The 12,025-nt window shown below is 36.1% G+C and overlaps 1 pseudogene; it reads right to left on the bottom strand.

Moving 5' to 3' along the window:
• Nucleotides 1-263: 263 nt before the first annotated feature.
• LOC148998738 (glutamate receptor 2.8-like) lies at nt 264-3,095 on the bottom strand (annotated as a pseudogene).
• Between the last annotated feature and the right edge of the window lie 8,930 nt (nt 3,096-12,025).

Here is a 12,025-nt window from a genome sequence, read left to right as displayed (position 1 = left end):
GGGAAATGTATTGTGTTTTGTATTCTCATGGGAATGTGGGCATTTAGGCAAAGTTTTTGGGGGTGTCTATGAGAAATTTCATTTCTAGTGGAAAAAAGAAATACAAGACTGATGAAACCTGGACCAAGAGTGTAACAAGGAAATATCAGATTGTGAACAACTAGGAAGCTACATTGGATATGGATCTTAGAAAGAGGAAACAAGCTACACATGCAGTCAATAAATGGTGGATAGAATTAATGTTTCCGTTTTGGTTACAAATGTTAGCAATGGGAAGACATTGCCCTTCGTAACGGTCTAGAGGATTGCATGAACCTCCTTGTATGCTGATTTGAGAGTCTTCCAACTATGTCTTGAGGTTCAATATTGTCTTCTTCCTTAATCTCAACACCTCTGTGATTAAGTTTCATGAGTCCCACTTCAACAAGGCCTTCTGTGTCAGCTTCATCCCTTGGTGGATTTTCTGTGGGGACAACTTGGCTTATAGGGTACCTCCCCCTGAGAGCATTTTTCATAAAACTGATCCCATGTTTAGTGTCTTGCCAAGATGATTGTAGAGATATGCTGGTATTTCTACCATACACGAACAGGAATAAGTGTATTAACAGAGAAAGGCCTGAAACGACTCCTATGATGAGGAAGAGACCTCCGAAGCTTCTCAAGGTAAGCTGGTTGGTTGATACCGAAGAAGAATTTCCACTGCCGCAATTTGTAGGTCTCGTAACCATCCTTTCTTAATTTTGTCCAAAGTCCCATCATCAGTAATATTTAAGATTGCCGATGACAAGGGACCAAAGGAGAGCCTTTAGGGAAGACCTGGAAGAAATCCATCTTAACAGTTTTCATGCAAAAAAAACAAAAATTTGAGATGAGCGAGAGGGACTTACAAAGCCAAATCCTTCAGACGAGTAGGTGCGACCAACCACGGCGTATTTATTACAATACATATTGAGAAAGACTTGGATGTAAGGGAGTTCATCAAAAATGGCTGCAACTCCTCCCTTGTCTGTTCCATTGGACACAGCATCATGATATGCCTCTGGAGTGGAATAAATCTTGAGCTGGGAATCGCCCAATTTCCAGCGAGTTTTCAGGAAATTTTTAACAAACGACCCTTCTTGTACTCCCACAGATATCCATGTTTAATTATGTCATCAATACCTGTGATTGTTGGCTGCAACTGCCGGCTTGTTAAGGTGGAGGACAGACTAGCTGTGTAACTTTGTGTTAAGATCAGAATGAAGAAAATCCATGTAATAAGTACAGCTTTTGTTAAGTTGTTCTGAATCCTCTCTCCTGCAACCATTGAAGAAACTTCATGCGCATGTTGCTGATGCAAATAAATGAGAAACAGATAGGGGAAAGGTAGTGGCTGTATAAACATACGCTGGGAAAAGACGAGCGTTAAGAATGAGTACCAGAGGCTTGCTTGAAGTCGTTCGCGACGTGTGATCCCAAGCTCAGTATTTGAAGGATGTCCAAGAATCCACACCACAAGCCCTATGTAGATGAAACCTGCAATTGTTACCTGCCAAAGACCCAGGCTTAAAGGCTTCACAAACATCCAGAACTCTTTCACCAAATTATCTTTCACTGGCACCACCATTACCACCCCAGAGTCTGTGTAAGGCATGGTGAAGTCTGCATCACGAGCTCGATTTGCCAAAATCGATATATCCCCTACTGCTGCATGGTAGTGCTGTTTTGTTTTCATCATTAACGAAAATACATCAATTAGTATTTACAGAGGAAGATAATAGAAAATCAGATTAATATCTCTTACTCACCTTAGAGTTAACTTCACAAATAAGACCATCATAGTCTCCAGAGAAACTTTTAAAGTCATAGGAGAGACCAAAGGGTAGCCTACTTGTTATGTTACGAAACACTTCTACACTAAACCCTGTGGCATTATTTGTGTTACTTCTGGGGTACCCTTCAATGCTCACAAATTGTTTGAAGCCACTCTTATTTGGCACCAAAAGTTTCAAGCTCTTATTATCATTTGTAGATATATCCCAACCCTTTGGCGGCGTTGTTGATTCCCCTGGCCAAATAATAGCTTTGAGATTGCTCATAAAAGACGAATTTGTTGGCCTATTTGTGTTGTTTAACTGCCTTGAAATGCCACCAGTAGGTTTCCAGTACCCAATAACTCTCTCTCTCTATTTCACTAATCATGTTGAAAATTTCGAAGGTAGAAGATTCCAACTCTCCATTAACCAAACGGAAATCACCACTCAGGCCTTTAAAACTAGTGCTCAAGATATTCTGGAGAAGTCTTGGGCCTATTGGAGAGTATCCAAGACTTGAAATATCAGTTAAATTGTCGGTGTTGTTTACACTCAGGAACTGAGGATCCAATGTTCCAAGTCTCTCTACTGCCATAGCTAGTGCCCAAACTGTATCATATGCCCATGAACCATAGAGACCTGGCTCGGATATTTCTCTATATGACTCGCTTGATGAGTAAAACTTTCTTTTCCATCTGACTTTGAATTCTTCAAGCTCCTTCGACTTTGGAACATATGGTCTTACACCCAATAGACCTTCCATTGAATCAATAGCCTTGGAATCCATGTGAGACATTAAACTTGATAACCCATCAGTCACAATCCAAGCATAACCATGGCTCATCATTCCTGCATTATTTGCATTAATGAAAAACTGAGATCCAACAGAAGAAGACATGTGGACAATGAAAACCCTAGTTTGCATGGTTTTCAACGTATTGAGCTGTTCTAATATTTGTTCCTTAGTCGCACGAAGAGGAATGATACTCCTATATGGCACATGTACGTCAATCTCTTGGAAGGCATCAATGAAATAGGGTATAGCCCCATTTCCATAATCAGTATCTTCATATATTAGAACCACTTCCTTCCATTTAAAGGCTTGGATAATGCTAGCAATGGCTTTAACTTGAGTTGACTCATTAATAGCTGTCCTTATAAAATAAGGACTCTTAAGGGGTGAAAGAGAAGGATTTGTTGCTGAGAAAGACACAACTGGCACCTGAGCTTTTTCTCCAAGATCAATTACAAATGAAGCTTGAATTGATTGTTGTGGCCCTACGTCTTTCATCAAGTATAAAGCTGCAATTACAAAAATTAGTTAGTGAATTGTAAATGAATGAAGTATCAGGAGCAAGAGTGATAACACAGTCAGAAAGTTGGAACTTTTAGGCACGTTACTGTAGTCGTTGTCCTTAAGACATAATTCACACCCACAAAAGGTGCTATAAGGTGCCGGCGAACCATCTCCCTAGATACAAAGAAGTCCAACTCGATGTTGTTCTCCCTCAATTTTGCAAAGCACTAACAAAACCTGAGAAAATAAGGAATTTTAGATTTTCTTTTGGCCTCTCACTGTTGTAAAGCTAAAGGGTATTTATAGGCATTGAGGAACCTGTATTGAACCGGTCATGACTCTGTTCTTATAGGTGCACCTCTCTATAGGGATAATTGTGTCCATATTTAGATATGATCTTGGTTGAAGCGATGCAAGCGTGCGAAGTGTGAAGTGCGTGCGCTTAAACGTCTCAAAGAACAATGCAGACGCCGCGTGTGCGCATGCGCGAGCTGGAGAGCTTGGACAGTACACCATCCTCTCTCATACACCAATAACCGCACACATATTATCATGTCTTATTATTATAAATCAAAGTTAACAGGCGTGCCTATTAAATAACTCAAGTTCCGACTTTTTGATTTCTAATGTGAGACCAAATAAAAAACACTTCCCTAAAAAGAAATAATTGAATGTTTTGTGCAATTAATAAATCCAAGAAAATGACACCTTTTTATTTTTATTATATTAAAAATTATAAAACAAAAAGGAGCATGTAAGAATGAAATAAGTATAAATACAACTTTTGTATTGCAACAATTGTGTGCTTGATAGAATTTTTTTTTTAAATGTTTGTGTCAAGTTGTTCTGTGTAGACTAAAAGTTTTCACTTCTCTAAGATAGACCTGTTTCAAAGCTTAAACTATCATAATTATCTGAAGTCCAAATCCTCTCCACCTAGGCAGGCCGTCCCCCCATCATTCCCACCCCACCCTCACACCAAGCCTGGCCATGGTACACGAGTAGGCCCTGTGTTGCTCTAATTGTGAGGGTGGGAGGATTGGGAAACGACTTTCTTAGGTGGAGAGGATCTTAATTAATTGTTTGGAGGTGTTTTTTTTCTTTCTTGTAAATCATTTTTTAGGCAGAAGCAGTTTGATCTTTTTCTTGAAGTAGGGCTTTAACTTTTCTTATTGCTTTAGTGTCTCTCTTTTGATTAAAACAAATTATATATTAGTCTCTCATATAGAAGTTCCCATAAAAACTTTTTGTGTAATCCCCCAAACGAGATGCACCCTCCAACTCTAAACTAGGAAAAGCTTTCTGGAAATTTCCTTCTCTGTGAAGTCAATGGTTCTTGTCTTCTTTCAGATGATTATGCACTTATGTACTAATATAGGATTTATATGTTAGGAAATCTCCAGTTCACCATTATTTTAGTATCTTCCTAAGTTCCTAATTTTACTTCTGAATAAGAGAAAACGTATACTTCCTCTCATCTTTGAAAAAAAAAACGGAAACTCAGAATATCATGAATTCAAAGACAACGAGTAAAACCAAGGTTCAGACCTGAGCAGTTGCATAGAAGAAGCACTGGAAGCTAGTCTGGGACAATAAGACTGTCACCCTATAGTACATAGTCATAAGAGAAAGAAACCAAGTTTCACACAAGTGGAAAGAACCAACGGAGAGAAACTGAGAAAACCCAGCTGATAATAAATTGGGCAAGTGAAGTACCTGAGGATGTTGCAGCTACAACATCATTTTTGGAATCCATGGGGTGAAGCCAAAGTCTTGTTGTGTAATTTGCATTAATGTCATAAAAATCAGACACAGCTATAGAGATGCAGCTCTCTACAATCTCCCCGATGTTTGATGATAAGTCAAGAACAACTCCTACATGAAAGAATGCTGTTGAATTCACACTTCCATTTTGTGCAATGATGTTCTTGCTGAAGAAGCAGGAATAAAATATTAAGAAAGAGAAAGAGAGAAGAAACTTTAGTTTCACCATTAAAGAGTAGTACTATAACTAGAGAGCTTTGCGTTTGGATTTGAAATCACTAAATCCATTCCTCTTTTATATAGCTTTAAACACCATATGCAACAGAGGAAATTAACCACAAGGTCACTTAAATTTCATGGAAGCTTCACCAAGCGTCAGGAAATTAGATCATCACCCAAGTGTCCCGAAGTTTATGGAACACAAAAGAACAACTGTGATAGAATGAATGATTAAACTACATTGATCAATGCCTCAACTCACTGGCCAAGCAAGGAAGATTACTTTCAAAGCAGAACAACTTAAGCTTTAAGTTCTGGTCCAACGAAGAAAAATATTCAAATTGTTCAATTTTCAAGGTGTTATATTTGTGAGCAATGATATGACGATTTCAAGTCTGATTCTGAAAGATTCAAATCTTGAATGATCGATAAACTGAATTTTGGAGTATACCATTTCAACATTTCATAATTTTTAATTCATCAATCACATCAACTTTTAGTTGACTTGAAAGAGTTCTTAAGGATTATATAATAACAATTAAATTAATTATTCTACTTTGAGGGATCTTAGAGATTCTCTCACCTCTTAAGAACCAAACCAAGTGGTAAAGATAATAATAATAAAGATTACAAAGTTTATGCGTAATTACCAACAAGCGTGAAATCATTGTAAAAAAGATATCGGGTCATTTGATTTGATCATAACATAGGAGATAATTTCTACCAGAAAGAAAAATACATAGGAGATCTTGATTTTCTTTCACTGTCCTGATTTAGGTAGTTTAATATCCTAAAGGAAAAGATGTAGCAACTTCTAATTGTGCTTTAGTGCTGTACAATACTGAACTGTGAATGGTGAGGATGAAATCTTGTGATCAAGAACGAATTAAAAAAAAATGCTGAAAGAACACTGTTGAATTCACACTTCTATTTTACGCAATGATAATCTTGCTGAAGAAACAGGAATGAAAGATTAAGAAAAAGGAAAGAAGAAACTTTAACTTCACCATTAAGGAGTAGTACTATAACTAGAGAGCTTTGTGTTTTGATTTGAAATTATTAAATCCATACTTCTTTAATATTGAAATTGCTTTAGTCATGTATGATGGTCAAGTGAGATTTCAATCGAAATTTCAATCGACTTGAATTTCAATGGTCGAGATTGAAATTCTCCAAGGAACCAAAATGATTGACTTGACAGTCCTACGCATTTAATGCATAGAATCTTCACCAAATGCCAGAAAATTAGATCATCACCAACTTAAGTTTTTAAGTACTTGTACGACGAAGAAAAATCTTAAATTTTTTTTATTAGTAAGAAACTTAATTAAGATTATAAAAAAAATCTTGAATGCTTATTAAATAAGAAAAGTCTTCAAATTGTTCAATTTTCAAGGTGTTATATGCGTCAGCTATGATATGACTATTTTAAGTCTGATTCTGGAAGATTCAATCTTGAATTATCCATAAAATCAAAATTTAGAGTAGAACATTTCACATTTTCATAATTTTTTAATTCATCTATTGCATCAACTTTTAGTTGACTGAAAGAGTTCTTGACTATAATATAATAACAATTGAATTAATCTACTTTGAAGGATCTAACAGATTCTCTCACCTCTCAAGAGCCAACCAAGTGTTACAAATAATAATAACATCACAAAGTTTCTGTGTAATTATCAGCAGGAGTGAAATCCTCTGATTTCTTTGCTTTCTCCTTTTCTATAAGAGTCCATTATATGTAGTTGGGCATTTTTTTTTTCTTCCTTTCTTTTCCCCTCTTTATAGAACTTTTTTTGTTAATGATTTTCATGTATATTTTCATTCTTTTTAATTCTTATAAAGAGTGAAAGCTTCTTCTTCTTTTTTTTTAGTATTATTTTTTGGGTAATTTTCATCTGGACCCCCTGAGGTTTGGTCCAGGTCATTTTTAGTCCAGTTTAAGTTTCCTTTTGCATATGGCTCCCCCATGGTTTCAAAAAATGATTAATTAAGGACAACTTAACGAACTGTTAGTTTAATAAATTTTATGACAAAAATACCCTTGTATCATTTGGATTTTTTATATTTTAATTTTAATCTACTCAAATAAATAAATAAATAATAAACAGTCATCGATTCCCTTTGAACAGTTATCGGTTAGAGTCGGAATACATTTGCCGTCGACGAAGAAGATCTAAGAGTGAGCCACATTTGGAGATCAAAACCATACCTGTGATCCTCATGCGACTCCACAAAAAAAGAAAATGAGGGCGACTTACTCTTCTTCTACTGCTGGTCTTCGTCTGCAACAGGGGTAACCGCTTTTCAAAAGTGTTACCTTTCTTGGAAGTGGATCTTTTGTTTCATTCTGTAGAATCGCAGAGGTAAACATCGACAATCAGTTCTTTTGGGATTATTGAATACATGAATATACCAATTTCTAATTTTCAATTTTTTTCAGGTTTCTGACTTTGTTTGATGGTCTTTTTTTCTTTTTTTACGAGCTTTCTGTTTTTCAATTTTTTCTCTTCTATTTTAGATGGATTCGATGGATAGAAAAAGTAAGTTTTTGTTTTTTGGCTTTTGACTTTCTTTTTTCGTTTTTGCAGGTGCTCTTGTTTTGCCTTTTTTTGGATTGTGGATCCATCGTTTTTTATTTTTCCTCATAGAACCGGTGGTGAGAACAGTTACCAATAATCTTTCAACTCAGATCTGAATGGAATTGAAGTTTGAAATTTGTTCCTCATGACTTCCATTTTGATGTTTTTTAGGGTTTAAGAGGTTGTGATTTGAACTGAATTCGGAACGATAAGAGCTAAAATTATTGCTGTTAGGTTTCCCTTCTCGCTTGAAAATTCGATTCTGAAGAAGAAGGAAGCTTTTGTGGGACGAAGCAAAATTAAAAAATAAAAAATAAAAATTTCAAACGAGGGTATTTTTGTCACCAAATTTATTAAATTAACGTTTTCGTTAAACTTGTCCTTATTTAATCATTTATTGAAACTACAGGGGAGCCATATGCAAAAGGAAACTTAAACTGGACTAAAAGTGACCTGGACCAAACCTCAGGGGGTCCAGATGAAAATTACCCATATTTTTTTATGGATTCTTATAAAGGAGCGAAAGCTTCTTCTTTTTTATTTATTATTTTTTAAGTCTAATTATGTTTAATATAGGGGAAGAAAAAAGATAAATACATCTAATCCCATTTCATGGATTTCTATAAAAAAGGGAAAAAGAAACAAATAAAAAGATTAAAAATTAAAAAAAGGAAAAAAAAATATATCCAAGTATAAATCTTATAGGAGATAGAGAAGGAGAAATGACAAGAAAAAGTTAAAAACCTCAACGTAGCGTATTAAGATAAAAACAAAACTTGACAATTCAGATTATTAGAAGAGAAGTAGAGATAAAGATGGAAATTTTTTGAGAAGAGAATAAGAGTAAACAAGAGTAAATAGAGAGGCTAACAACTAGTAGCAAAAATGTGTTTCTGAAACTTTTGACATTGCATTGTAATTTATCTTCCTTTTAATTATAAGGTTTTTATTTGTTTTTTTTTTTTGGTTAAATTTCCTAAGAAAGAATTTTCAGCTAATATTAGCATTCAAAAACCTCCGAATTTTTTCTAGAAGAATCACACAGTTCTCATATTCGTAAATTTTGTCTAGAAATACAAGAAAGCCACGAAGAACAGAAAGCACCAGTCTTGAAAATTCAAGTTCGGAAGTATTCTTGACATGAAGGCTAGACTTTCTTTCCTATTATTGTGTGGATATAAATATTTGATGATTAGAAGGACAAAAAGTGCAGCTGTAAAGGGACCTTGCTTTAGTCCTGCGCATTTAATGCGTAAGATCGTCATGCGAAACAACTCAAGCCGTTGAATTGAAATTTCGATCGAAATTTTGGATCCAATGGTTTGATTCTACTTGAGCACATGACTAAATGATCTAAATCCAAATCGAAGTTCCAAAATGACAACTTCATGTCATTAATGATACTGGGATTTTTATTTGCGGCAGCTATTGCAGGCTACTGCCTATGGTGGAGATTTTGCCACATCTAGAAAAGACAATTGAACGATGTAGAATAAAAAAGGTGGGGTTAAAATTGTAAATATGACTTTTTATTTTTACATTCAAGGTTTTAAAAGTTTGCAAATTTATGAAATGGGCCCCTCACTCAATCCGACTCTCGACTCTGACCATATTCAACATCAAGCAGCGAACCGTATCATCTAATCTGATTTCGAAAATTGAAAAAGGGAAAGCAGGAAGAGAAAGAGCGAGGGATCCAAACTAGACTTTCAGATAATCCAACACAAATCATATTGCAAGATGAACTCATCATCGGAAGCCTCCTGCGAAGCATCAAGCTCTCTCTGCCCTGCTTACCCAAGTGTCATTAGTCATCACCATGGAAGTATCCACTACAACCAACGCAGCTGCAGTGGCAGAACAAAGGAGGCACCTCCACCTTCAGCATAGAAGCAGAAGAACAGCCCCTCATTTGATTCCCAGAAGGGGTCAAGTTCTCATCGGCATTTTAAAAAGTATCTTCCCCTGTTTTGGTAACTAGAGAACCCATGGCCGCTCTTCCTTTGTTTCTCCATTCAGTTGAAAATTTTGCTTACCATGAAGAAATTCTTGCTATTTTCAAATACCCAACTTGTGATTTCCCTCAAATCACCTTTTATTTGAGTTTATCAGTTCTTACCTGTAGAATGGATTGCAATCGGAAACTACAGAGCCCAGATTATTGCCGGACACTGAGAAGGGATGAAGAAGACAGAGAATAGGGGAGGTTGAAGGAGGGAGGATGCTAACAGGGGTTCTGATTTTGAAATCCATAAATTAATGTTGTCGAAATGATTTATGTAGGATTATTTGAAACTCTGGTTCAGAATGAATCTGCAGGTGGCGGTGGTGGTGGAACAACGATGAGGTGGAGCGGAGGAGCACGGAGGGTTTGGTAATTGAGTCGGGGTAGAGTAAGCACTTGAAGTGAATGAAATTAAAAATATCAACTGAGTCGGTGCCACCAAGGTTTAAAATATCGGTATCGAGTATCGTATTGGTCAAGTGATTTTAAGAGAAGTATCGTCCTCGAGTATTGTATCGCTCTGGTTAATGTATTTTAGTGTAATTCAGTGGAGAGACGTATCGAGATGTATCGTATCGGTTGGGTTAAATATGGATACGTATCGGCTAGTATTGTATAGTATCGTAGAATACTTTAAACCTTGGGTGCCACTTGATGAGTCTCTACTTTTTTTTTCTTCCTTATTCTTCTTTTCATGGAAGTGGGTTTTTGGGACCACAACGGCCCAACCAGGGGCGGAGCCAGGATTGAACATGGAGGGGGGCCGAATGTATGTGGGCCAATGTACCTTGGGTGCCACTTGATGAGTCTCTACTTTTTTTTTCTTCCTTATTCTTCTTTTCATGGAAGTGGGTTTTTGGGACCACAACGGCCCAACCAGGGGCAGAGCCAAGATTGAACATGGAGGGGGCCGAATGTATGTGGGCTAATGTGGGACCCACGGTAGGTCCCATCTCAGAATATATTATTATATTTTAATGTAGAGTCTACATTAAAAATTAGGTAAATTAATAGAAAATTAGTGAGTGTGAGAGTGAATAATCTTTAGAAAGAGAGAGTGAATACCTGATGTGGAGAAGATTTAGGAAAATTCCAAAGTTTTCTAACAACTTCAATATTTTGTGAGACGTGTGAGAAAAAAAAGAGAAAAAATAGGAATAAAAGAGGAGATTCATGAGAGAATAAATATAAATGAAAATAGGAGAGAATATATAAGGAGAAATTCATGGATCGTGAGTTAGTTTTTAATTAGAATTTAACATTTTATTCCTTAAAACTAGGAATTTAATGATAACCATTAGATAGAGATTATGAATGACATTTGCACCCATCATCTTTATTTTAAATTTTTATTTTTAATTTTTGGAGGGGCCAAATAGTGATATTTCACATTTAAAGATAGAGAAATAAGGAAAAAAACAAGGATCTTTACAATTTCAAAAAATCCGGGGGGGCCATGGCCCCCTCCGGTCCCAACGTGGCTCCGCCACTGGGCCCAACCATCAAGCAAACAATACACAAGGTACAATGGTCCCCTAGGTCAAATAGACTCAATAATATGGAGCAGTTAATGACATTCAGCTTGAGTCACCGCTTTCAAGTCATAAACATACATTGAATCAATAAAAGCAAGTTTCAAGTTTCAACCATAGCGAGCCATCCAGAATCTTAACATGTATCCACACACTAATGGGAAAGACAGAGAGAAAAGGAAAATCAAAAGAATTTCTCTTGCCGACACCATCATCGAAAGAAAAAGACAGGTTCAAGCCTCAAAATTTTTAATACTTTCTTTACCCCCTCTCCTGGTAGAACAAAATTTCTAAACATGACTCTGGTTAACAAAGTTTAAAGTGCTCACAATACAATACTAGCAAATACATATACTTTTGCCGTGTCTCCTGTTCAGCGGAAAAAGTACCAATTCTGTAGTGTGAAAACGAAGACTCTTTTCAATTCTGTGTATGTTAGAAAGACACAGCCTATGTTCATCATTGTGCATTATTTGGATTGAATGTATAGGACAGTGGATTTAAGCATATCCTTGGTAAAATTATTTATGTAAACATAGGCTGTGTCTTTCTAACATACACATATGCCCCAACATTTGACTAGGGAGTCGGCTAATCTACCGACTACCCTAGAAATATGAACGAATTCCACTCCTTGCATAAATTATTACCTAAACATTAATGGATAGAACTGTAAAGCCCCATAATAGATCAAATTACAAGAGAGAAAACAATGTTAAAGGCTTCAACACAAGGAGAGTTTGGGAGGCGCTTATAATCTTTCCACAACGATTTTTGCTCAAAAATTCTTTCGATACTAAGATCTCACGTTACAATTTATACTCAAAACCGGC

The sequence above is a fragment of the Hakea prostrata genome, unplaced genomic scaffold (genome assembly GCF_041222555.1).
Source record: "Hakea prostrata isolate BN-2017 unplaced genomic scaffold, UWA_Hpros_2 contig_163, whole genome shotgun sequence".
In the NCBI taxonomy this organism is placed as follows: Eukaryota; Viridiplantae; Streptophyta; class Magnoliopsida; order Proteales; family Proteaceae; genus Hakea; species Hakea prostrata.
Note: the sequence above shows the minus strand (reverse complement) of the source record. Positions and strands in the feature narration are given on the sequence as shown.